The sequence below is a fragment of the Pleurodeles waltl genome, chromosome 3_2, assembly GCF_031143425.1.
Source record: "Pleurodeles waltl isolate 20211129_DDA chromosome 3_2, aPleWal1.hap1.20221129, whole genome shotgun sequence".
NCBI lineage: Eukaryota > Metazoa > Chordata > Amphibia > Caudata > Salamandridae > Pleurodeles > Pleurodeles waltl.
Window position 1 is genome coordinate 155892459 of NC_090441.1, and position 27807 is coordinate 155920265.

Here is a 27807-nt window from a genome sequence, read left to right on the forward strand (position 1 = left end):
CTCAACCTTTCCTCGTCCTCTCTATCTTTGGAACACCTCCTATTTGTCTTACAGGTAGCTTTCTTACCTGTCTCCTCTTCTTCCTTAGTAATTGCGGGAAACAATTTTATCCCCTGCAATACATCTGACCTCCACACTTTCTGTGCATTATCCCACCTAGCGTCCGCTAGTGTCTTTTCTACCTTCCTTATCCTAGTCTCGAACTTATTTTGCTGCTGCTGTCTAGCCATTAGTTCCCAAATCGCTAGAGCCTCAAACTGTGCTGGCCTTGGAGGTACCTTCATGTCGTACATCGCGAATCTCAAATTCTCTAGGATCCTTATATTGAATGTTCCATGAATCGGGAACGCTACGCTCCCATGTTTCTCTGTCAGCTTGTGCCATTGCTTTAACCATAGGCACGGAGCTACCCCCTTTTCCTCCATTACAATGTAAGCTGGTGTACCTTCGGGCGGCGTCTCCTCTCCTACGCTCGCTTTAATGTAAGACTCCCCCTTCATCGCACTCCTTAATGCTTTAAAAAATTTCATTTTCTCGTCTTTTATTTCACAAAATATGTAATCAATAGGTGACTTTAATTCCCGGAATACTCTTCGCTTGCCTTTCCCCTTCCAATCGAGTCCCACGGACTGCGTCCAATCCGTGCGCGACCCTTCTCTGCAACCAACCTATCCCAGCACGGCTCCTAGTGACGTCACACTCACACACACTGCGGCTGACAAAGCCTCGCGGCTAGTCCTCCTTCACTCAGCTCCTCTCGTAACAACTTCTTGCATGTATCGCGAGCTACCAAAAAAATAATAATAATAAAACAGATCTGTCGGTTTACTACAGGAAGGGTAACACAATCGCTTCAGGACCTTAGGGATTTTTCACTAGCCTCGGCAGTTATTCCATCTTTCTCGGTCCCCACGTTCGCAAGCAGATCTGACCCGCAGACTGCTCTCAACTTGTCAGTGATCTATTCTAGTGCACTTAGAATTTTGTCAAAGCCCGAAGTCGAAGTTTCTTTCACTCCCTTAACACACGTACCGACTCGTTGACCACGCCCGATCAACCTACTAAACCGACCAGACCACAACATAAATAAGTGTCTCATACACTTTTCAACATACTCCGGAGTCTCTTGACCTCGCAGGGCCCGTCTCAACAACAACAACCACGTGGACCTTTTTATGCACGAAGCGCCACATGCACATGAAGTTCGACGACTTCCCTACTCTCACACTCGGAGACGCACCTCCGCTAATTCTATGAAGTTCGACGACTTCCCTACTTCTACACTCGGAGTCGCACCTCCGCTATTCTCTAAAATCCTCGCAACCTTTTCACACAATCTGCGGCAATAAGCTGTGCAAGCGCAAAATCCTAACTTCTCTCATACCGTCACTAGTACCACCAACGCTGATCTCACACCTCCATTCTCTTCATTCGAAAGCTCCGAGATCCCGGGAAAGTCAAGGTGGACTTAGCCCATCATCATTTTCTCAATCAGTTTTATCCAAGAAAAATCTAATTCAACTTCTCGAGCGGGGTCTCAAAGGGCGTAACCGTTAATTCAACACCATGTACTTTAAGAGTACGGGGTCCCAAAAGGCGAAACCGTCCTCTGCTACCATCTACTGATAGAGCGTTCCGTGGTAATAATTTGCCTGTATTTGGACGCTCTTTAGGCCGATGAATCTTTTGGCTAAGTGGGACTCTCTTCACCCGAGATCAGTCAATTTAATCAAATCAATAATCAAAAACGAACATAAGCAATACCCTGATCAACATAACACTTAACAATTAATCCGGAATACATTTCGGCGAACCCTGACCTTTCAGTCAGGAATAACCACACCAGTTTATTCAAAGTTAGTGAATTTATTTCCCTATATTAACAAAGCTAGCACAATATAGATGTGTCTCAACACCAAATGATAAACGTAAATGAACATTAATAGCTGTCCATAACGGCGGAAAAGATGCAATCTATGCAGCATTTGAATAACAAGGCATTCGATAATAGCAATGCAAATCACTAGAACTATAATCTGTAATGGACTAATTGCATACATTGGTCAGCATAACAAAGGTCTCAAATTGCATCGTGCAACAAAGGAATCCTCATCTACCTCAAATTAGTATCGGCACGTGGGACTTCATGCAAAAACAATTTAGCAACATTAATTTAGAAAACTCCTAGCTAGGGCTCTTATCAAAAATCAGCAGTTGGTTACCTAAAAGAAACACAATGCAATTGTACAATTTCCTTTCATATTTACCAATTACAATCAGCATTCAAGGAAGTCTTCGTCTCACAGGTACCGTTTCTCGATCAGCATGGGACGGGGCAAAGGGGCAGGGGTGGACGGGGCAATTGCCTCACGGCGGCAAGATAAAACTACTACTTCATGCAAAGGGATCAGAGTTAAAGTCTCTAGGGTAGGAATCATTTAAATCTATTTCTCTCGATTAGAGAAAGCATCAAAGTCTCTTTCAAAATGGCGTCGCAGCAAGGTGGGCCATAATAGCTGCAATGTCCTGCAAAATGGCGGGTATCGGGCTGGTAATAGCTGTAATGGCCGCAATGTCAATGATGTCCGGGTAATGGCTGGTAACAGCAATAATGGCTGCTTTCTTCTCGTGCACCTGGTTTAAATAGACAACAGTTCAAATCCAGTAGGGTCTTCCATTGGAGGGTTCATAGGTTAGCTTCAAATTGTCCAATCAAAAACAACAGTTCTCAAGCTTTTACTTAAGCATACATTATCCTTGGAGACGGGTACGCAAGTTGCAACATTTTATACCAATTAACTCATTTTCAGAGCTTCCATTGTCCGCACCTGCAGATTAACCTTGGAGCAAAGAGAGAAAAATGCCAGGCTGGCACAAAACCTTAAGGTAAGCAGGTGAACGATCTCAGTGGAAAAGTACAGCTTCAAGCAGAAATACACGTTTATTAGCACATTGGAAAAATACGAGCATCTAAATCGTGAGACATGGCAACTAGGCCAAAGCCTCCACTAAAGTAATGCTAAGCTAAAACATTTCAAACAAGCAAATCATAGCACACGTTTATGATTATGTCGGATTAGTGCAATTCTAATACACCACGTTATATAAAGCACGCTTATAAATGTTGGCAAACTACTCTAAGGGCACATTTTGTCCCCGTACAATCTTTATTAGTTCGGTTAAAGTCACACATGATTATTGCAGCACTACGTTTAAGCGTCAAAAAAATGTAAAACCTTCATTTCAGCGTCATCAAGTACAAACCGTAAATTTTGTTTTTGCTACTTTGAAGATTGATTCACTCACTTTACAACAATCATCAAATTCATTCAGTTGCACCTGAAAGCCTGTGAGAGTAAAATGCATTACAACAGCATCATTTGCTTAACATAATTGTAATAAATTCTTCCCCTAATCTTGGTGGGAGTAGGCATACAGAGATCGGCATTTGAGAGGTGTTCACTACGTAGGTCAGGGGATCGCTGTATGTTATGTGTTACATCACATACAATATTGCAAACACAGCATAAATGTAAACACCACATTAAACCAGACATTGCACAGAGATGGGGCTCGGAACCACTCGACCCAGCAAGATTGGGAATTAGGGATGGAATTCTATAAACTTCTGGAAAAGGAAATCTAAAAAGGGTGTGGTTTTATGAACAAACTTGAGGAAAAAATGGGGAGGATTGGAGGTGATGGGGGAGAAATGGAAAGACAATGAATGAAGGAGTGATTCGGAATTTGACTCCCTCTCATCGGGAGTAATTGGACTGGAACCAACACATTGCACACTAGGGGAGTACTCCAGGAATCCGAATAGAAAGGAAAAGGTGGATGGGGTGAAACCTTGTTGTGAGGTCAGGGTGGGTGGTGGGGGGTGGATGTCATGTGGACTATATTACATATGTTTGTACAAGCAAAAAGATTTTTTTTTTTAATTCATAGCAAAAAATATAACCACCACATTATGAGGCAAATCAAGGTACATAGATGTGGCATTATGAGTATAAAATACACACTTACTCTGTGATCTTCTGGTTGGGTTGCGATGTTGTTGTACCTCAAAGTTCTCAACCTTGCTGTAGTGACAAACAACACATGTAATAAATGTCAGGCTCTGAAACTTTGAGAGACACACAAACTTTTGTACAACTAATTCAATCTATGGAGCTTTTGGTAACACTTGCAGACCCATATGTCATGCCTAGAATACATTCTTAAATTGAATTATGATAGAGAACAAAATGTACAGAGGCACAAAGTAGATGAGAGAGAACATAAGCATGATGGGGAAGCGAGCAGACTATAAACATCAATCACACAGAGACTGACTTCCTTTATATCATTTTATATGAAATACGTCATGGTGCCGCAGCATCTGAGGAATTACAAAATAAATCCCAGGAGACTGAGCTCCGTCTTGCAGCATTCACAATCAGAAGTGAGAGTGAGAATTGGTGGACAAATGAATCAGCCAGACTTTTAGCACTAGTGAAAAGAACCTCATTTACACTATGGATAAAGATGCTTAGTGTGTTATTCCAACAAAAGGCAGATATTAACCAATGATCTTTAGACATCCTGCTTGTCCAACCTCCCCACCCTGTATAACAAAGAGATCTTTATCAACAGAGAATCAAAATGTCTTCTCTACAAAAATATATTCTGGTGCGTTGAGACCTTAATGTAAAACTAAACACAGAATAAGACTAGCTACCCATTCAACAAGAAGTGCCAAAGCCAATATGTCCGGCCTTGGCTCCCCTCGCTGAGCCTTGTTAGGCCCTGGGGCTCGTATCCCCCAGGGTTACTATTAACTTTAAAGGGAAGGGGAAGGTGGCCACGCGCCCCTCCCCCCCAAACCTTTTCTGGCCCCGGGAATCCCATCCCCTGGGCCTGCATTTCTCAAAGGTGAAAAGCAGTTGAGCTCACACTAAGAAATATGTCACATAAAACGGCAGAGACAGCACGAGTGAGGGAAGACAGACAGACGAGAGAGTAGAGTGCAAACCCACAGGGAGGAAGGATAGTGGTGGAGAGAAAAGTGAGACCCCATAGGAAGGATATGTAGGTAAGAGGCAGAGATGAGAACCTGACCGGGAGGGGAAAGGGGAGGCGGATGTGGAGCCAGACAGAGAGAGAAAGAGACACTGAAAGAGAGAGGGAGGGAGAGAAGGAGGGCGAGGAGACTGAATGATAGAGCCAGGAGAGCAGAGAGCATGAACCAAGCAGAGTGGTAAAGAGATGGCAGGGCAGGGAAAAAGAGAGAGGAGGCTCAAGACAGAGTGAGAAAGGGAGAAAGACAGTGAGAGTGGGAGAGAGATAGAGAGAGGGAGAGAGAGAGAGAAGGAGTGAAAGAGAGATAGAGCAAGGGAGAAAGACTGAGAGAGAGAGAGAGATGGAGAGACCGAGAGACTAAAGACAGATGGACAGGATATTAATTGTCTGTTCAGAGGGCTCCAAAATGTACCTTTCTCTTCTATAGCTGTCCCAAGTTCAGGGGAAATCAAGGACACTTTATATACAGTTCTTCTCTTTACCTTGGGATCACGTGACTGATGATAAAAGGCGTGGATTGGCTAATGGCGGTCCAATCAGGGGTACCACAGCACAACAAAGACGTCAGGGCAGCAATGATGACATTTCATCAAATGAAATAACTGCATACATGAATTTGCCAAGATATAAAGGGTTCAAAATTTACATATTTTGCCTTTTAAGGATTTCTAGACTGTTTCCTAAGTCTAGCGCTTCAGAATCTCTCGTGTGTGAAAACGCACTGCAGCTGAACCTCAAACATCAGAACGGCAGAGCGCAGGATGTGGGCTCAAAGCTGCCCTTTCAAGTAAAGCAACCTTGCAAATGTCGCTATTCTGAGACCCTGAAGGTCAAAAGCCCACATTACCTCAAGATTCATGTTTGTGTATATAACTTGGGGACCCTGTTGTAAGCAAATAAGAAGGCCCTTTGTACTTGGTTAGGCTGTTCTATTCTTTAAGTCTTTGGGCCTGATTTAGATCTTGGCGGAGGGGAATACTTCTCACCAACGTGGTGGATATACCGTCCGCCCTATGGGCAGGCAGCAGGAGTGGCCATGGGCAGGCAGCAGGAGTGAGCCCTGGCACGGAAAGTGAGCCAACCGCTGCCAGCCTGTGTACAGACACACTAGTCTACCTCCGGTGCTCTGATCGCTGAGAGCGATGCAGCAGAAGGCTGTGAGGAGATGAGGGGAAATAGAAGGCAAGAGACCCATCTGCAGAACGCAACGCTGAAATAGGCCGCCGTGCAAGACTACATTACGGGGGCGTGGGTACCGCCCACAGAAAAATGGGGTGTTTCACACCTCATTCGTGTGCTACCAATGCGGCCCCCACTTTTTTTTTCTTCCCTCCTTCCATTTGTTTAGCGCCCTACCCCCATTCCACATCGGAAACACACTGGGGCTCAAGAAGGAAGCGGGCCTCCCCCTTTCAAGACTGTTGCAGGGCTGCGGTGAGGAGTGATGTCACAGGGGTAGCACTTCTTTTCTTTCCACCCCCTGCAAAGCGATCAAGTGCCTGGACGCCTCATCTGTGGCAACAATGGGGACACACGTGGCCAGTGGCACTGTATGACGATTGCTTCGTGCCAGAGGACCCCATAAAGCGACAACACTCCTGTGGCCCCTCCACTGCGTGAGGCGCCAAGGAGAGGTGACGAGTGCCCCCCCCCTGCCAACACAGAGAGGGACTCGGGACTGCTTGTGCCCCCTTCGTGTCAGGGAATAGGGGAGTGGTGGGTCCTGCACTGGATCTACGCTGCCATACGCTATAACATTGCGGTGGCGCGCAATACAGAAGAACCACCTAAGAACAATGATCATACGCCACTGCTCTGGTCCTGGAGGCTCTACGAGGCTCTACCCGCTCCCTCTGACCCCTGTAGGGCATAAGCATTGCATCCACAAGGGCTGACTGTGTCACAGTAAAGTTGGCAAAAAGGTGGGTCAACAGGCCCCTGAATACAAAGCATCACCACCATTGTCAAGCAGGGCATTGATCAGTGCCACCACATGCCCGCTGACTCATCGAAAATGGGCTGCAGGGGCAGACTGGGACCTTCATCACAGCGATCAGGCAGCGTGAACACCCCGGACCCTGGGGTGAATGATCCCCACCTCCCTCACACCGACAATGCCTTCCACCACAGAAGCCAAACTATACCATAACGGCCACCAAATAAGAACTCAGTGCTAAGGTGGGCACAGTGGTAACAGAGCTTGGACTCCTGTGAGCTGACCAGCAGAAACTGATGGGCAAAGTCGCCCAGGCGGAACGCAGCGTTGCTGGAATCTGCCTAACTGTCCAAGAGCTGGAAGGACACGTACACTCCCTTACCACCAAAGTGCATGAGCTGGAGGCCAGAGCTGAAGATTCCAAAGGAAGGCCCCATCTGAACAGTATCCGCATTATGGGATTTCCGGAGGGTGCAGAAGGCACTGACCCTACAACAGTCTTTGAACAATGGTTATTGCAAAAGGTGGCCCTAGATCAGCGGTCAGCATACTTTCTAGTGGAGAGTGCTCACAGAGTATCAGCACGGCACCCCCCACCGGGGTTTCCCCCAACACCTCTGGTTGCACGCATTCTGAATTACAGAAACAAAGAAGTTCTCCTATGAGCTGCTTGGGCAGCATCTTCACTCCACCATGACACTGCCAGGGTATACCTCTTCCCGGATTATACCCTATCGGTACAGCTCTGCAAGGTCTCCTTCCTCGGAGTGAAGCTCAAATTGCAACAGGCAGGCCTACGCCACTCCCTTCTTTTCCCAGCGAACCTGAAGGTAATAGCTAGTAACAAGACCGTTTTATTTACTGAAATGTCAGATGCCTGGGATTGGGTGGAACAGCGCCGCTATGAAGCTTCTTTGCGTTCCTCCCTGGAGCGCCAGCATTGCAGTACCAAGAACACAAACAAAAGGAGACAAGTGCCTCGCTGCCGCCTGAAAGCCCCGGTACACGTGGCGCCCTCGCAAGCCAAGGAAGAACAGGCCCAGGCACTGACCGCTGGGGTTACCTTATGGGCAGGTAGACGCTCACCACAGGACTTTTGTCCGGACACTGACATGGCTGAATCTGCCTCCATTCACTTTGAAGACAGCATGACTTTTCAACTATTGCCTAATGAGACGCTCCAAATGGCAGATGAGATTCTGTGATACTCAACCTGTGGAGGTAGATGTGCTTATAATCAACACTATTTCTTCCTGTGGTTATAGGTGGGGTTGAGATATATGAGTGTCTGCAGTGAGTGATCATCTACACAACATGGGTTCCTCGGCTCATAGTTCGCTTGTTTGCTGCAACCCACAATAGCAGCAGTGATATACATCCTCAACAGGGCTAGACACACCCCTAGTAGTTTGACTCCTAGCCAGGAAGGTCAGCATAGGAGAACGCCAACCATGGATTATAATTTTACTTATTTGGGTGGCCTCAGGTTCCAGGGTTGCCCTGGACTGGAAGTTGGGAGTTCAGGTTATATGAACAGTTAAAATATGTGATCTGCTTTCAACCTTTTTTTCAGGTCTATCATAGGTTTTACAACATGGGCCGGTGTCACAAAGGCACAGATATGGCCTCAACCGGGGCACACCTTACTTACTGGGCAGATCACTAGGCTCAAGATAATTATGTGGAACATCCAGAGCTGGTCACCACTAGAAAGAGGCACTCCATGCAGCGATATTTAAGAAGGAGAGGTGTATAAATAGCCTTTTTCCAAGAGAGACATGTGATGAGGGGAGGAAGTTCACTTGCAGAGGCGATGGAGGGGTCAATGCTATTCCACCACATATTCTGGCTTCGCACAAATGGCCTTAATCTGGATGTCCCCAGAAGTCCCCTTTCACCTCCTGTAAACAGACATGGACCCTGAGGGCAGATATGTGTTTGCTGAGGGCCCCCTGGATGGAAAGGCCATGTTACTGGGCAGTATATACACCCTTAACATGGCGCAATCAGCCTTTTTCTCTAAACTCTCCACAACATTAATACCCTTGACTCGCATCCCTTGGATACTAGGGGACGACTTTAACTGTATACTTGATCCACAATTAGAGAGCTCGCACCCTCCCCTCCCTGGCTTCCCAGCTGTGTCGGCAGCTGCATTATTCTCTCAGTGGCTTCAGAATTGGTCACTCCTAGACTGCTGGAGATCCCTATACCTGAATACGACTGATTTTTCATATTACCTGGCTGTACATGACTTACATGTCAGGCTAGATAGGATCTTATGCGACCCCGTAACCTGCCTTCTAGCAACTGCGGTGGAATATCTGGGTAGGACCTTCTCCGACCACAACTCAATGCAACTATAGCTAGAATATAGGAGCTGTCCAGCCGCCAGTCCCCACCCGGAGGCTGCAGACGGCCTTATTAGAAGAGCAGGCTTTTTGAGACGCGACAAATTACACACTGAGTCACTATTTCACTGACAATTGGAGCACATCCAGGTCTAAGCTTACTGATTGGGAAGCAATGAAGGTAGTACTACATGGCCACTTTATATGCACAGTAGTGGGAGTGAGGGCAACGATACACAGAGACCAGACACAGACAGAAACATCATTGAAATCCCTAGCAACTACTGCTAGAGATGACCCTGTAGTGCAGGCTGGCCTAAATACAGCACTAGCCACACACACAATTAGTGGAGCAAATACATGGTGTCAACTTCAGGTTGTATCAGGCCAAAATACATGCCGAAGGCGTCAAGGCCGGTCACCTGTTGGCCTGGTTGCTATGTAGTGCCAACCCGCAACACCCATTTTGCGGATCCGCATGTCTCCAACAGAGTTTGCCCTCCAACAGGTACAAATACATGAAGCATTCACAGCACAATAGTGCGCACTTTATGATCCCCCTTGAGTGGCCTGACAGGACAACATATGCAGTTTCCTAGAGGAGGTCGAAATCCCCACCTTAACCCCATTAGAGAGCGGCGACTTCAACACTCCTCTCACGATACAGGAAATTAGGGGATCGATTCACGGAGCAGCCACCAATAACACACCGAAATTAGATGGGCTCCCTATTGAATTTTATAAAGCGTTTGAGCACTAACTTCCCCATGGATTACTTGAACTTTATCAACTAGCGGGAGACGAGGGTCACCTGCCGAAAAGCATGCAGGAGTCGCTATTAGTCTCCCTTCCCAAACCGGGTAAGGACCTGGCAGATTTTGCTTCCTACCACCTTCTGTCCATCTTAGGGTCCGATGACAAGGCACTGAGTAAGATTTTAGCAGGCCGCCTCTAAGGACTCATGAAAAGACTGGTGCATCCGGACCAGAATGGGTTCATTCCCAGAGGATTCACTACACTGAACATATGCAGACTATACAGAGCAATGGAGCTGGCCCCAACCTGCTGGCCATTCACCGCATGCCTGGTCCTAGATTTAGAGAAGGCATTTTATATAGTAGAATGGGAATACCTCTTCTCCACGTTGACGGTGTTTGGGATGGGGGGAGGCCACAGGCTTTGATATGACTGCTGTTTGTAGAGCCACAGATGAGGGTCTGGATAGGACATTGCATCTCCCTCTGTTCCAAGTAAAATGAGGGACGCGGCAAGGATGCTCGCAGTCGCCTCTATTATGTTACCTCTAGCCATGGAGCCTCTGGCTCGAAAGCTACGCCAGCTGGGGGGAGAGTGGGGTATCCCGGTGTTAGGAGAAATCCATGTAATACCCTTAAATGCAGAATATGCCCCGATTTATATCCGGGACATCAGTAATGGTAATCAGACCCTTCTGCAGGATTTTCACACAGTCTGGGCTGCAGATGCACTGGGCCCTGGGATAGATTTTCTATCTTATCCCTATGTTTATTATGACACCTAATATTGGTGAGTGTAACTAATGTAGTGTAGGGTGGCACAATCACCCTGCTATAGGTTGAATGCTCAGGGTTCATTGACACAGTACATTTTGAATATGCCCACTGAGGCTGGATTGTGTCGCTCAATGTATTTAGCCCACTGGTGCATAATTGAAATTCTTCTTTAAGTTGCACATGAGGATTTTGGAATACAATGAATTGTTATTTATTTGAAGAGAAGCTAACTAGGATGTTCCTTTGCCATTGCAGGCTACTTTTGTATTATGCAGTGATCTTTCTCCTAAATTAGAGTTTCTGGGGGCCTGAATAACACACTAAAATAATGATAGAATTACTTTATAATAGGCATTTATGGAGATCTAATATGCACATTGTCTCTCGCTGTCGCATAATATTAAACATTTCTCCCTGCAAGTGTTCTTTTGATTTTGTTATATTATGTTGTGCGGCTGAAATTACTGTTGACCTGATAGCGTTATACTCAATAATTGTTTGATGTTTTAAGATGATTATTGAAAGGTTAGGATGGCTGCCCTATCCTCTGAGAAAGAAAGGGAACACCTTGGGTGTTTAAGAAGTGTATGGAAGGTGAGCAATCCACCTGTGATCAAGGCATTGTACGCTCAATCGTGTTGGGTTTGCCATCAGGTAAACTGCTGTTTACGATGGGTTAGTGGACTATTAAAGGTCTAGATTATCAGCATGCTGCTCGAGTGAATGTGATATGTGATTTATTCCATTTGCCAGACCGTCTGCGAGAGAGAGTGCTGAGAGATAGTGATGGGGTGCACCACTACCATTGGACTCTGCGGCTGTGGGAGCCCGAGAGATGTTGCTGTCCTATATATATAGATATATATATATATATATGTATATATATATATATATATATATATGGGACAGCATCTTGTGGGTTCATGAGGATCCTGATGAAGCAGCCAAATCTGCAGTAGTCATGGCTTCTGTTGCAGCAATTACTCGTTCTCATTCGAGATTGGATGATGAGACACTGGCTGCCGTGAAAGCTCCGGCTGACGGCAAGCCATTACCAAAAGCATATACAGCAAAAAATTCCTACTATCTCAGTGCCTAAAACATTGCATTTTCAAAATTTCCAGGAATGGGAGATCCTGTGGACTCTACACAGCATTCGCCGTACTTACACATACCCTAGAGCCTGAAATATGTGCCTTTTGTGGGTGTTTCTTTGTTGCTCCAGGGGGACTCTGTAGGGCTCTTACCATGAGCTTTGAGCTGCACCGTCCGAGAGTTCTTGATTAGTTTTATGCAGGGGGATTCCTTAGAAAACTTATCATTGAGTTTATAAGCAGTATAGTGTGTTGTTCCTGAGTTGCTCCTGGGTGGATCCCTAGTCCTTCTACGGGTTGTTCCTGCATTAACTCCATAGACTACTGGTGTTTGTAAGCTGAGGACTCTGTGGGGAGCTCCTACGTTCTGTCTGGGTTATCACAACCTTCATCTCTTTTATTTGTGTTCGATAATATGCCTTTCTAGATAATACAAACACTAACATCTTTAAAATATATTACATTTTTAAATTAAAACATTTAAAAATCGTGCCTCTTTCTGTTCTCTCTTTTTTTCGAATGCATGCAACCCCACAATCAATACTGTACTTACATTAGTAAACACTCCCTCCGATGTCAGTTTGGAGCTAAGTGCAAATAAAATGTTTGAAAGTGCCAAAAAATATGTAATTACTTTCCCAGTAAAGTTTAGAATGGCCTGCATTATAGAGAGATATACTAGAATTTATATCAATGAGACGAGGAATAAACGTAATACGCCATAGGCTGCAGGGGATGGAAGGTTTAAAACATTTTTAGGTGTCCTTCTAATAGCTTTTACGCCTTAGAAAGTGCAAAAAAACAACACAGTCTATCTTCCCTCTCAATATCGACGGTAAAATATATTAAAATATTAAAACATACGTTAAAGTACAAGATGGGCGAGACTGCAATATGCTGTTATTCTTCAGTACAGCCCCAATACCTATAAAATGTTCCAGAAATATAAAGAGGTGAACTAGAATCATAGGGCCAAATGTACGAAGCCTGTTTGCATTTCTTAACGGTTTGAATCAGTATTTTGGACTGTTAAGAAATGCAAATTGGGCTTTTCTAATGTACAAAGCCTTTTAAGGAATCGCAAATTGCGATTTCCAAAACAGGAAATGCAAATAGGGATTTCCTATTTGCATTTCCTATTCTGATGTACCATACATTTCCAAAATGCGATTTGAGCTTTTTTAGAGATGCAGTTACCACCGACTTGAAGTCAGTGGTAACAAGGTGGAATTTAAAATAAGCATTTGCAATGCAATGGGTCTCGCACTTGCTCGAGTTAGAGCTATAAGTGTTGTAAACTCCTAACCGGACTTTTCTTGCCACATAAACTGAAAATGAAAAGATAAACAGTTCCACATAAGCTAGCCTACGGCCGCCATGAGCAGAAAGCAAACATCACAAAAGGAAACAGAAGTTAGCTTGCAGTGAAACGTGTCTTCAAAAGTGCAATTATCCATGTAACCGGCAAAAGTGAAATTATCTACGTAACAGGATCGATGTCATGCAAAACGCGTGACTACTGCCCAGCGAGATTGCACTGCCCACGAAACAAAGAGAAAAAGTAGTCCAGCAACCATATGGAAAATATGGAGCCTCGTATGTTTTCAGTAGTTGACCGGTGAGCTCGAGGAGGGCTAAACACCGGAAAAGGCATGCATGCCTTTCTCTAATCAAGTCAAGCGAATATTAAGAGGCAAGCCCACAAACCAACCAAAATGATGTGCGTGGTTACAGGCCTGTAGAGAGATAACAACAGGGACAGAGCACTTTGCGCGCTCGACCCGAAAAAGCACACCAAGTTTTTTTTTAACTGCAAAAGAGCACACACGCCCCTTAGGGATATGTGTGCTCTACAGGTGAACCCCCTATTTTTGAGGTGCACCAAGGGGGACCATTTTCCCATTGCCATCCCTGCTTTAGCTTTTCCTAAAAAGCGATTTCTTAATAAGAAATCCCTATTTAGGAAATGCAAAACTGGTCCACTGACTAAAATGCAATGGGATTTCTGAATACCGATTTCCCAGTAGTGATACTTTGCAAGAATCGCTATTAGGAAATCATATCTTTGTAGATAGCATTTTGCATTTCTTAAAAAGTTATTTCTATGAAGTCGCTAGTTAAGAAATGCAAAATTGCATTTTCGTATATGTGGCCCTTAGTGAGCTGTTACTAATAAAAAACGTTAAATGTTCTTAGTTGTCCCACTCTCTTATGAATTAATGTACAATGTTTAGAGATGTCTTCATTTTATTTTGAGACCTATGTATAAATTTAGCACATTGTGAGAGACCAAGGGTAAGAATATTAAAATTCTCTTAGATATCTCCCTCTCTGTGTAGTTCCTCAGTTGTATTTAAACAGTATGTGCAAAATACAACCAGGTGCAATACTGTGATAGGAACTGCTTGCAGAAGAGACAGTTTTGAAAAGTAACAACTTCTTATTTCGTCTTAACTTTCAATGTAATCAATTAGGGTACTTGTGCAAATCTTATTTTCTTTAACCATATTCTAGTTTTCCTGTCCTCCATTTTTAGGTCGAGAGCGCAAGTGCTCTGGCCTGGTATAATCTATCTGTGGGCTTTTAACCACGCCCACTGCACGCTCATCACTATCACTTGTTCATGGGCTTGCCTTTCAAAAATCCTTTGTTATCATTGGTAAATAATTTACGTTTGTGCCTCCTTGGGGCAGTTTTGTTACCGTCTTGGACACCGACCCTGTTACATGGATAACTGCATGATTGCTGATATGTCTGACTGGGAGCAAACTTCTTTTTCCTTTTGTGTCTCTCCTTTGTGCTCATGCTCATGGCGGCCGTGGCACTTTGAACTGGATTGCTTATGTGAACTGTGGCAAGAAAAGTCCAGTTAGGATTTTACAACTATAATAGCTCTATATCGAGCAAATGCGGGACCCATTCCATTGCAAATGCTTGTTATATATGGTTGCAGTTCAACAGCACATGTTATATCTAATACATGAAAATACCTTGGATCATTCTTACATTTCTGTAAGTCCTTATCAAGAGAACTCTCCTTTCTCAGATTGTTCACCAGTTTGTTTCTTTCAAGATGACAGTTGCGGATTGTTTTCACCAGACCTAGCGTCAACAGTCAATATGATTTATTTAGATTTTTGTGCCCTGCAATGCCATTCGAAGACAATAAGGGCCATATTTGTGGCAAAGGGCGCAGTGCAGCTGAGCAAGTCTCCTTGCGGCGCTGCACTGCATCACTGGGAAGGTGCAGGAATGCACCATATTTAAGGCATACCGTGCATTCCTGTCCTTTCCCCTGCACTGGCGCACAATGGGCTGCCTACCGCCAACGTAGGCACTCTTGCACCATGGTGCAAGGGTGCCTGAGTTGCATGCAGGATTGTTTTTGGGAATGAAGGAGCACCTTCCTGCACAAACACAATCCTTAGAGGCATAGTTCTCTATGTATGTGTGCTGCAGAATGCAGCACTCGAAGAAAGAGGAAGCAATGAGGAGAAATACAAATATTTCTCCTCTTAATTAACGCATCTGCTGGGAGGCGTATCTTTTAGGCACATTCCCAGGTTTACCAGGTTTTGTAAATCTGGAATGCATCAAAAACCTTGGGATGTATGTGTGAACACCCACGGAGCACTTTCCCAGGGCAGAGTAAGGCAATGCAGCGATTTCCACTGCCTTGTCTTACTCCATATTTTTGGAGCCAATCAAAGCCACGCAAAGTGGCTTTGCACGTCTTCAAAAATATGACTTAAGGTTTGCGTCATGCATGTACCATGTTGGGTTGTGCACTCATGACAGTAAACACTCATAGGTATGCTCTTAAATGTATTTGTATAGTGTGCTTCATCAAGCCTGTCGCTGATTCAGTGATACCATGCCAATAATTGATTATTCTTTGATAATCTTTCAATAAAATATATAAAGCAGTTGCACCCTAAGCACAGTATGTACTCTACCCCTTGGGAGACCTCACCAGTTTTTCTGAGTACTCTATTTACCCTTCTGGAGTCGCTTGACTTCTTTTTTCCTGTAGCACCTCACGGCCATAGAGCATCATAGGCTATTTCTATTTATATTATATGTTTCTTCCAAAACCTCCAGTGATTTGAAACTCAATTCATAGCCCATTCTTTTCAAAGCTCCTGCAGTGCTTGTGCTCTCTGCTCAAGTGCCACAGGATGGCTATTAACATTTAAATGTATTTTAAAAATCACTCCTAGGCAAGTATGTTAGTTCACACACTCTAATTGTTGTCCTTTCAGCATCTATCTCTTCCCTTTCACATTTACCTTTTAGTACAAACCGTACATTTTGTTTTTGCTACTTTGAAGATTGATTCACTCACTTTACAAGAATCATCAAATTCATTCAGTTGCACCTGAAAGCCTGTGAGAGTAAAATGATTTACAACACCATCATTTGCTTAACATAATTGTAATAAATTCTTCCCCTAATCTTGGTGGGAGTAGGCATAGAGAGATCGGCATTTGAGAGGTGTTCACTACGTAGGTCGGGGGGTCGCTGTATGTTATGTGTTACATCACATACAATATTGCAAACACAGCATAAATGTAAACACCACATTAAACCAGACATTGCACAGAGATGGGGCTCGGAACCACTCGACCCAGCAAGACTGGGAATTAGGGATGGAATTCTATAAACTGCTGGAAAAGGAAATCTAAAAAGGGTGTGGTTTTATGAACAAACTTGAGGAAAAAATGGGGAGAATTGGAGGTGATGGGGGAGAAATGGAAAGACAATGAATGAAGGAGTGATTCGGAATTTGACTCCCTCTCATCGGGAGTAATTGGACTGGAACCAACACATTGCACACTAGGGGAGTACTCAAGGAATCCGAATGGAAAGGAAAAGGTGGATGGGGTGAAACCTTGTTGTGAGGTCAGGGTGGGTGGTGGATATCGTGTGGACTATATTACAAATGTTTGTTGCAAGCAAAATGATTTAAAAAAAAAAATCATACCAAAAAATATAACCACCACATTATGAGGCAAATCAAGGTACATAGATGTGGCGTTATGAGTATAAAATACACACTTACTCTGCGATCTTCTGGTTGGGTTGCGATGTTGTTGTACCTCAAAGTTCTCAACCTTGCTGTAATGACAAACAACCCACGTAATAAATGTCAGGCTCTGAAACTTTGAGAGACACACAAACTTTTGTACAACTAATTCAAAGTCTATTCATCTATGGAGCTTCGGTACTTGCAGACCCATATGTCATGCCTGGAATACATTCTTAAATTGAATTATGATAGAGAACAAAATATACAGAGGCACAAAGTAGATGAGAGAGAACATAAGCATGATGGGGAAGCGAGCAGACTATAAACATCAATCACACAGAGACTGACTTCCTTTATATCATTTTACATGAAATACGGCATGGTGCCGCAGCACCTGAGGAATTACAAAGCAAATCCCAGGAGACAGATATTAACCAATGATCTTTATACATCCTGCTTGTCCAACCTCCCCACCCTGTATAACAAAGAGATCTTTATCAACAGAGAATCAAAATGTCTTCTCTACAAAAATATTCTGGTGCGTTGAGACCTAAATGTAAAACTAAACACAGACTAAGACTAGCTACCCATTCAACAAGAAGTGCCAAAGCCAATATGTGCGGCCTTGGCTCCCCTCGCTGAGCCTTGTTAGGCCCTGGGGCTCGTATCCCCCAGGGTTACTATTAACTTTAAAGGGAAGGGGAAGGTGGCCACGCGCCCCTCCCCCCCAAACCTTTTCTGGCCCCGGGAATCCCATCCCCTGGGCCTGCATTTCTCAAAGGTGAAAAGCAGTTGTGCTCACACTAAGAAACATGTCACATAAAACGGCAGAGACAGCACGAGTGAGGGAAGACAGACAGACGAGAGAGCAGAGTGCAAGCCCACAGGGAGGAAGGATAGTGGTGGAGAGAAAAGTGAGACCCCATAGGAAGGATATGTAGGTAAGAGGCAGAGATGAGAACCTGACCGTGGAGGGGAGAGGGGAGGCGGATGTGGAGCCAGACAAAGGAGCAAAGGAGAAAGACTGAGAGAGAGAGAGATGGAGAGACCGAGAGACTAAAGACAGATGGACAGGATAATAATTGTCTGTTCAGAGGGCTCCAAAATGTACCTTTCTCTTCTATAGCTGTCCCAAGTTCAGGGGAAATCAAGGACACTTTATATACAGTTCTTCTCTTTAACTTGGAATCACGTGACTGATGATAAAAGGCGTGGATTGGCTAATGGCGGTCCAATCAGGGGTACCACAGCACAACCAAGACGTCAGGGCCGCAATGATGACATTTCATCAAATGAAATAACTGCATACATAAATTTGCCAAGATATGAAGGGTTCAAAATTGACATATTTTGCCTTTTAAGGATTTCCAGACTGTTTCCAAAGTCTAGCGCTTCAGAATCTCTCGTGTGTGAAAACGCACTGCAGCTGAACCTCAAACATCAGAACGGCAGAGCGCAGGATGTGGGCTCAAAGCTGCCCTTTCAAGTAAAGCAACCTTGCAAATGTCGCTATTCTGAGACCCTGAAGGTCAAAAGCCCACATTACCTCAAGATTCATGTTTGTGTATATAACTTGGGGACCCTGTTGTAAGCAAATAAGAAGGCCCTTTGTACTTGGTTAGACTGTTCTATTCTTTAAGTCTTTGGGCCTGATTTAGATCTTGGCAGAGGGGAATACTTCTCACCAATGTGGTGGATATACCGTCCGCCGTATTATGATCCCATTATATCCTATGGCGATCATAAAATGGCAGTCGGGATTTCCGTCACGATTGTGACAGAGTATTGAGATCTAAATCAGACCCTTTGTTTTTTAATTTACATATCAAAGGAACCAAACTGAAGAGAGAGAGAAAAATGAACATAAGAGGCACAGAATGTTATATGGTAAGTCTTGTAGACAGCACATTAAACCATATGTTCTGTTCTGTGCAGTGACATTATGAGCCATTAAGTGTAGTGCTGGAAGGCGTGGCCAGCCGCGCAAGATGGCGAACGGGCTTTGAGATCACTCCATCAGGCCATGCACGATCCTGCAAAACCTGCTGCCATCCCTCTTTCAGGAGGACCCGAGTCCACAAGGCCCGGATGGTGGACACAGTGGAGGCCCATTTGGCTTCCCGCAGATCGGAAATGCTGCCTAAGAGGGGTGACCTGCTCGGGCCTGGAGACTGGCGCCCCTGCACACGTGGCCATGGGCGGGCAGCAGGAGTGAGCCCTGGCACGGAAAGTGAGCCAACCGCTGCCAGCCTGTGTACAGACACACTAGTCTACCTCCGGTGCTCTGATCGCTGAGAGCGATGCAGCAGAAGGCTGTGAGGAGATGAGGGGAAATCGAAGGCAAGAGACCCATCTGCAGAACGCAACGCTCAAATAGGCCGCTGTGCAAGACTACATTACGGGGGTACCGCCCACAGAGAAATGGGGTGTTTCACACCTCGTTCCTGTGATCCAATGCAGCCCCCCACTTTTTTTTCTTCCCTCCCTCCATTTGTTTATCGCTCTACCCCCATTCCACATCGGAAACACACTGGGGCTCAAGTAGAAAGCGGGCCTCCCCCTTTCAAGACTGTTGCAGGGCTGCCGTGAGGAGTGATGTCACAGGGGTAGCACTTCTTTTCTTTCCACCCCCTGCAAAGCGATCAAGTGCCTGGACGCCTCATCTGTGGCAACAATGGGTACACATGTGGCCAGTGGCACTGTATGACGATTGCTTTGTGCCAGAGACCCCATAAAGCGACAACACTCCTGTGGCCCCTGCACTGCATGAGGCGCCAAGGGAAGGTGACGAGTGCCCCCCCCTGCCAACACAGAGAGGGACTCGGGACTGTTTGTGCCCCCCTTCGTGTAAGGGAATAGGGGAGTGGTGGGTCCTGCACTGGATCTACGCTGCCATACTCTATAACATTGCGGTGGTGCGCAATACAGAAGAACCACCTAAGAACAATGATCATACGCCACTGCTCTGATCCTGGATGCTCTACGAGGCTCTACCCGCTCCCTCTGAACTGTGTAGGGCATAAGCATTGCATCCACAAGGGCTCACTGTGTCACAGCAAAAGGTCGGAAAAAGTTGGGTCAACAGGCCCCTGAATACAAAGCATCACCACCATTGACAAGCAGGGCATTGATCAGTGGCACCACATGCCCACTGACTCATCGAGAATGGGCCGCAGGGGCAGACTGGGACCTTCATCACAGCGATCAGGCAGCGTGAACACCACGGACCCTGGGGTGAATGATCCCCACCTCCCTCACACCGACAATGCCTTCCACCACAGAAGCCAAACAATACCATAACGGCCACCAAATACAAACTCAGTGCTAAGGTGGATACAGTGGTAATAGAGCGTGGACTCCTGTGAGCTGACCAGCAGAAACTGATGGGCAGAGTCGCCCTGGCGGAACGCAGCGTTGCTGGAATCTGCCCAACTGTCCAAGAGCTGGAGGGTCAGGTACACTCCCTTACCACCAAAGTGCATGAGCTGGAGGCCAGAGCTGAAGATTCCAAAGGAAGGCCCCATCTGAACAGTATCCGCATTATGGGGTTTCCGGAGGGTGCAGAAGACACTGACCCTACAACAGTCTTTGAACAATGGTTATTTCAAAAGGTGGCCCTAGATCAGCGGTTAGCTTACTTTCTAGTGGAGAGTGCTCACAGAGTATCAGCACGGCACCCCTCACCGGGGTCTCCCCCAACACCTCTGGTTGCACGCATTCTGAATTACAGAAACAAAGAAGTTCTCCTATGACCTGCTTGGGCAGCATCTTCACTCCACCATGACATTGCCAGGGTATACCTCTTCCCGGATTATACCCTATCGGTACAGCTCTGCAGGTTCTCCTTTCTCGGAGTGAAGCTCAAATTGCAACAGACAGGCCTACGCCACTCCCTTCTTTTCCCAGCGAACCTGAAGGTAATAGCTAGTAACAAGACCGTTTTATTTACAGAAATGTCAGATGCCTGGGATTGAGTGGAACAGCGCCGCTATGAAGCTTCTTTGCGTTCCTCCCTGGAGCGCCAGCATTGCAGTACCAAGAACACAAACAAAAGGAGACAAGTGCCTCGCCGACGCCTGAAAGCCCTGGTACACGTGGCGCCCTCGCAAGCCAAGGAAGAACAGGCCCAGGCACTGACCGCTGGGGTTACCTTATGGGCGGGTAGACGCTCACGACAGGACTTTTTTCCGGACACTGACATGGCTGAATCTGCCTCCATTCACTTTGAAGACAGCATGACTTCGCAACTATTGCCTAAAGAGACGTTCCAAATGGCAGATGAGATTCTGTGATACTCAACCTGTGGAGGTAGATGTGCTTATAATCAACACTATGTCTTCCTGTGGTTATAGGTGGGGTTGAGATATATGAGTGTCTGCAGTGACTGATCATCTACACAACATGGGTTCCTCCGCTCATAGTTCGCCTGTTTGCTGCAACCCACAATAGCAGCAGTGAAATACATCCTCAACAGGGCTGGACACCCCCCTAGCAGTTTGACTCCTAGTCATAGCTGTAGCCCAGGAAGGCCAGCATAGGAGAACGGCAACTATGGATTATAATTTTACTTATTTGGGTGGCCTCAGGTTCCAGGGTTGCCCTGGACTGGAAGTTGGGAGTTCAGGTTATATGAACAGTTAAAATATGTGATCTGCTTTCAACCTTTTTTTCAGGTCTATCATAGGCTTTACAACATGGGCCGGTGTCACAAAGGCACAGATATGGCCTCAACCGGGGCACACCTTACTTACTGGGCAGATCACTAGGCTCAAGATAATTATGTGGAACATCCGGGGCTGGTCACCACTAGAAAGAGGCACTCTATGCTGCAATATTTAAGAAGGAGAGGTGTATAAATAGCCTTTTTCCAAGAGAGACATGTGATGAGGGGAGGAAGTTCACTTACAAAGGCAATGGAGGGGTCAATGCTGTTCCACCACATATTCGGGCTTCGCACAAATGGCCTTAATCTGGACGCCCCCAGAAGTCCCCATTCAACTCCTGTAAATAGACATGGAACCTGAGAGCAGATATGTGTTTGGTGAGGGCCCCCTGGATGGAAAGGCCATGTTACTGGGCAGTATATAAACCCTTAACATGGCGCAATCAGCCTTTTTCTCTAAACTCTCCACAACATTAATACCCTTGACTCACATCCCTTGGATACTAGGGGACGACTTTAACTGTATACTTGATCCACAATTAGAGAGCTCGCACCCTCCACTCCCTGGCTTCCCAGCTGTGTCGGCATCTGCATTATTCTCTCAGTGGCTTCAGAATTGGTCACTCCTAGACTGCTGGAGATCCCTATACCTGAATATGACAGATTTTTCATATTACTTGGCTGTACATGACTTACATGTCAGGCTAAATAGGATCTTATGCGACCCCGCTACCTGCCTTCTAGCAACTGCGGTGGAATATCTGGGTAGGACCTTCTCTGACCACAACCCGATGCAACTATAGCTAGAATGAGGAGCTGTCCAGCCGCCAGTCCCCACCCGGAGGCTGCAGACGGCCTTATTAGAAGAGCAGGCTTTTTGAGAAGCGACAAATGACACACTGATTCACTATTTCACTGACAATTGGGGCACATCCAGGTCTAAGCTTACTGATTGGGAAGCAATGAAGGTAGTACTACATAGCCACTTTATATGCACAGTGGTGGGAGTGAGGGCAACGATACACAGAGACCAGACACAGACAGAAACATCATTGAAATCCCTAGCAACTACTGCTAGAGATGACCCTGTAGTGCAGGCTGGCCTAAACACAGCACTAGCCACACACACACAATTAGTGGAGCAACTACATGGTGTCAACTTCAGGTTGTATCAGGCCAAAATACATGCCGAAGGTGTCAAGGCCGGTCACCTGTTGGCCTGGTTGCAATGTAGTGCCAACCCCCAACATCCATTTTGCGGATCCGCATGTCTCCAACAGAGTTTGCCCTCCAACAGGTACAAATACATGAAGCATTCACAGCACAATAGTGTGCAGTTTATGATCCCCCTTGAGTGGCCTGACACGACAACATATGCAGTTTCCTAGAGGAGGTCGAAATCCCCACCTTAACCCCGTTAGAGAGCGGCGACTTCAACACTCCTCTCACGATACAGGAAATTAGGGGATCAATTCACGGAGCAGCCACCAATAACACACCGAGATTAGATGGGCTCCCTATTGAATTTTATAAAGCGTTTGAGCACTAACTTCCCCCTAGATTACTTGAACTTTATCAACTAGTGGGAGACGAGGGTCACCTGCCGAAAAGCATGCAGGAGTCGCTATTAGTCTCCCTTCCCAAACCGGGTAAGGACCTGGCAGATTTTGCTTCCTACCACCTTCTGTCCATCTTAGGGTCCGACAAAAAGGCACTGAGTAAGATTTTAGCAGGCCGCCTCTAAGGACTCATGAAAAGACTGGTGCATCCGGACCAGAATGGGTTAATTCCCAGAGGATTCACTACACTGAATATATGCAGACTATAAAGAGTGATGGAGCTGGCCCCAACCTGCTGGCCGTTCACCGCATGCCTGGTCCTAGATTTAGAGAAGGCATTTTATATAGTAGAATGGGAATACCTCGTCTCCACGTTGACGGTGTTTGGGATGGGGGAGGCCACAGGCTTTGATATGGCTGCTGTATGTAGAGCCACAGGTGAGGGTCTGGATAGGACATTGCATCTCCCTCTTCCAAGTAAAATGAGGGACGCGGCAAGGATGCTCGCTGTCGCTTCTATGATGTTACCTCAAGCCATGGAGCCTCTGGCTCAAAAGCTACGCCAGCTGGGGGGAGAGTGGGGTATCCCGGTGTTGGGAGAAATCCATGTACTACCCCTAAATGCAGAATATGCCCTGATTTATATCTGGGACATCAGTAATGGTATTCAGTCCCTTCTGCAGGATTTTCACACAGTCTTGGCTGCAGGTGCACTGGGCCCTGGGATAGATTTTCTATCTTATCCCTATTTATTATGACACCTAATATTGGTGAGTGTAACTAATGTAGTGTAGGGTGGCACAATCACCCTGCTGCTATAGGTTGAATGCTCAGGATTCATTGACACAGTACGTTTTGAATATGCCCACTGAGGCTGGATTGTGTCGCTCAATGTATTTAGCCCATTGGTGCATAATTGAAATTCTTCTTTAAGTTGCACATGAGGATTTTGGAATACAATGAATTGTTATTTATTTGAAGAGAAGGGAACTAGGATGTTCATTTGCCATTGCAGGCTACTTTTGTATTATGCAGTGATCTTTCTCCTAAATGAGAGTTTCTGGGGGCCTGGATAACACACTAAAATAATGATCGAATTACTTTATAATAGGCATTTATGGAGATCTAATATACACATTGTCTCTCGCTGTCGCATATTATTAAACATTTCTCCCTGCAAGTGTTCTTTTGATTTTGTTATATTATGTTGTGCGGCTGAAATTACTGTTGACCTGATAGCGTTATACTCAATAATTGTTTGATGTTTTAAGATGATTATTGAAAGGTTAGGATGGCTGCCCTATCCTCTGAGAAAGAAAGGGAACCCCTTGGGTGTTTAAGAAGTGTATGGAAGGTGAGCAATCCACCTGTGATCAAGGCATTGTACGCTGAAACGTGTTGGGTTTGCCATTAGGTAAACTGCTGTTTACGATGGGTTAGTGGACTATTAAAGCTCAAGATTATCAGCATGCTGCTCGAGTGCATGTGATATGTGATTTATTCCATTTGCCAGACCGTCTGCGAGAGAGAGTGCTGAGAGATAGTGATGGGGTGCACCATTACCATTGGACTCTGCGGCTGTGGGAGCCTGAGAGATGTTGCTGTCCCATATATATATATATATATATATATATATATATATATATATATATATATATATATATCTTGTGGGTTCATGAGGATGCTAATGAAGCAGCCAAATCTGCAGTAGTCATGGCTTCTGTTGCGGCAATTACTCGTTCTACTACGAGATTGGATGATGAGACACCGGCTGCCGTGAAAGCTCCGGCTGACGGCAAGCCATTACCAAAAGCATGTACAGCAAAATATTCCTACCATCTCAGTGCCTAAAACGTTGCATTTGCAAAATTTCCAGGAATGGGAGATCGTGTGGACTCTACACAGTATTCACCGTACGTACACATACCCTAGAGCCTGAAATATGTGCCTTTTGTGGGTGTTTCTTTGTTGCTCCAGGGTGGACTCTGTAGAGCTCTTACCATGAGCTTTTGAGCTGCACCGTCCGAGAGTTCTTGATTAGTTTTATGCGGGGGATTCCTTAGAAAACTTATCATTGAGTTTATAAGCAGTATTGTGTGTTGTTCCTGAGTTGCTCCTGGGTGGATCCTTGGTCCTTCTACGGGTTGCTCCTGCATTAACTCCATAGACTACTGGTGTTTGTAAGCTGAGGACTCTGTGGGGAGCTCCTACGTTCTGTCTGGATTATCACAACCTTCATCTCTTTTATTTGTGTTCGATAATATGCCTTTCTAGATAGTAAAAACACTAACATCTTTAAAATATATTACATTTTTAAATTTAAACATTTAAAAATCGTGCCTCTTTCTGTTCTCTCTTTTTTTCGAATGCATGCAACCCCACGATCAACACTGTACTTACATTAGTAAAACACTCCCTCCGATGTCAGTTTGGAGCTAAGTGCAAATAAAATGTTTGAAAGTGCCAAAAAATATGTAATTACTTTCCCAGTAATGTTTAGAATAGCCTGCATTTTAGAGAGATATACTAGAATTTATATCAATGAGACGAGGAATAAACTTAATGCGACATAGGCTGCAGGAGATGGAAGGTTTAAAACATTTTTAGGTGTCCTTTTAATAGCTTTTACGCCTTAGAAAGTGAAAAAAAACAACACAGTCTATCTTTCCTATCAATATCGACGGTAAAATATATTAAAATATTAAAACATACGTTAAAGTACAAGATGGGCGAGACTGCAATATGCTGTTATTCTTCAGTACAGCCCCAATACCTATAAAAGGTTCCAGAAATATAAAGAGGTGAACTATAATCATAGGGCCAAATGTACGAAGCCTGTTTGCATTTCTTAACGGTTTGAATCAGTATTTTGGACTGTTAAGAAATGCTAATTGGGCTTTTCTAATGTACAAAGCCCTTTAAGGAATCGCAAATTGCGATTTCCAAAACAGGAAATGCAAATAGGGATTTCCTATTTGCATTTCCTATTCTGATGTACCATACATTTCCAAAATGCGATTTGAGCTTGTTTAGAGATGCAATTACCACCGGCTTGAAGTCAGTGGTAACAAGGTGCAATTTAAAATAAGCATTTGCAATGCAATGGGTCTCGTGTTTGCTCGAGTTAGAGCTATAAGCGTTGTAAACTCCTAACCAGACTTTTCTTGCCACATAAATTGAAAAAGACAAGATAAACAGTTCCACATAAGCGAGCCTACGGCCGCCATGAGCGCGAAGCAAACACCACAAAAGGAAACAGAAGTTAGCTTGCAGTGAAACGTATCAGCAAAATTGCAATTATCCATGTAACAGGCAAAAGTGCAATTATCTACGTAACAGGATCGATGTCATGCAAAGCACGTGACTGCTGCCCAGCGAGATTGCACTGCCCACGAAACAAAGAGAAAAAGTAGTCCAGCAACCATATGGAAAATATGGAGCCTTGTATGTTTTCAGTAGTTGACCGTGAGCTCGAGGAGGGCCAAACACCGGAAAAGGCATGACATATGCATGCCTTTCACTAATCAAGTCAAGCGAATATTAAGAGGCAAGCCCACGAACCAACTAAAATGATGGGCGTGGTTACAAGTCTGTAGAGAGATAACAACAGGGACAGAGCACTTTGCGCGCTCTACCCTAAAAAGCACCCCAAGGTTTTTTTTAACTGCAATAGAGCACACACGCCCCTTAGGGATATGTGTGCTCTACAGGTGAACCCCTATTTTTGAGGTGCACCAAGGGGGATCATTTTCCCATTGCCATCCCTGGCTTAGCATTTCCTAAAAAGCGATTTCTTAATAAGAAATCGCTATTTAGGAAATGCAAAACTGGTCCATTGACTAAAATGCAATTGGATTTCTTAATACCCATTTCCCAGTAGTGATACTTTGTAAGAATCACTGTTAGGAAATTGGTATCTTTGTACATAGCATTTTGCATTCCTTAAAAAGTGATTTCTATGAAGTCGCTAGTTAAGAAATGCAAAATTGCATTTTCGTACATCTGGCCCTTAGTGAGCTGTTACTAATAAAAAAATTTAAATGTTCTTAGTTGTCCCACTCTCTTATGAATTAATGTACAATGTTTAGAGATGACTTAATTTTTATTTTGAGACCTATGTATAAATTTAACACATTGTGAGAGACCAAGGGTAAGAATATTAAAATACTCTTAGATATCTCCCTCTCTGTGTAGATCCTCAGTTGTATTTGAAAACTATGTGCAAAATACAATCAGGTGCAATACTGTGATAGGAACTGCTTGCAGAAGAGACAATTTTGCAAAGTAACAATTTCTTATTTCATCTTAACTTTCAATGTAATAAATTAGGGTACTTGTGCAAATCTTATTTTCTTTAACCATATTCTAGTGTTCCTGTCCTCAATTTTTAGGTTGAGTGTGCAAGTGCTCTGGCCTGGTGTAATCTATCTGTGGGCTTTTAACCACGCCCACTGCACGCTCATCACTATCACTTGTTCATTGGCTTGCCTTTCAAAAATCCTTTGTTATCATTGGTAAATGCTTTACGTTTGTCCCTCCTTGGGGCAGTTTTGTTACCGTCTTGGACACCGACCCTGTT

At 44.8% G+C, this 27807-nt stretch overlaps 1 long non-coding RNA gene across 1 annotated transcript in view; it reads right to left on the reverse strand.

Annotated features, from left to right (window-relative positions):
* Positions 1-27807, reverse strand: part of LOC138286770 (uncharacterized) — a 90586-nt gene that overhangs the window by 22631 nt on the left and 40148 nt on the right. The window contains exon 2 of the long non-coding RNA XR_011202058.1: positions 17040-17095. This is a non-coding gene — a long non-coding RNA (uncharacterized lncRNA). The remainder of the gene's footprint in view (positions 1-17039; positions 17096-27807) is intronic.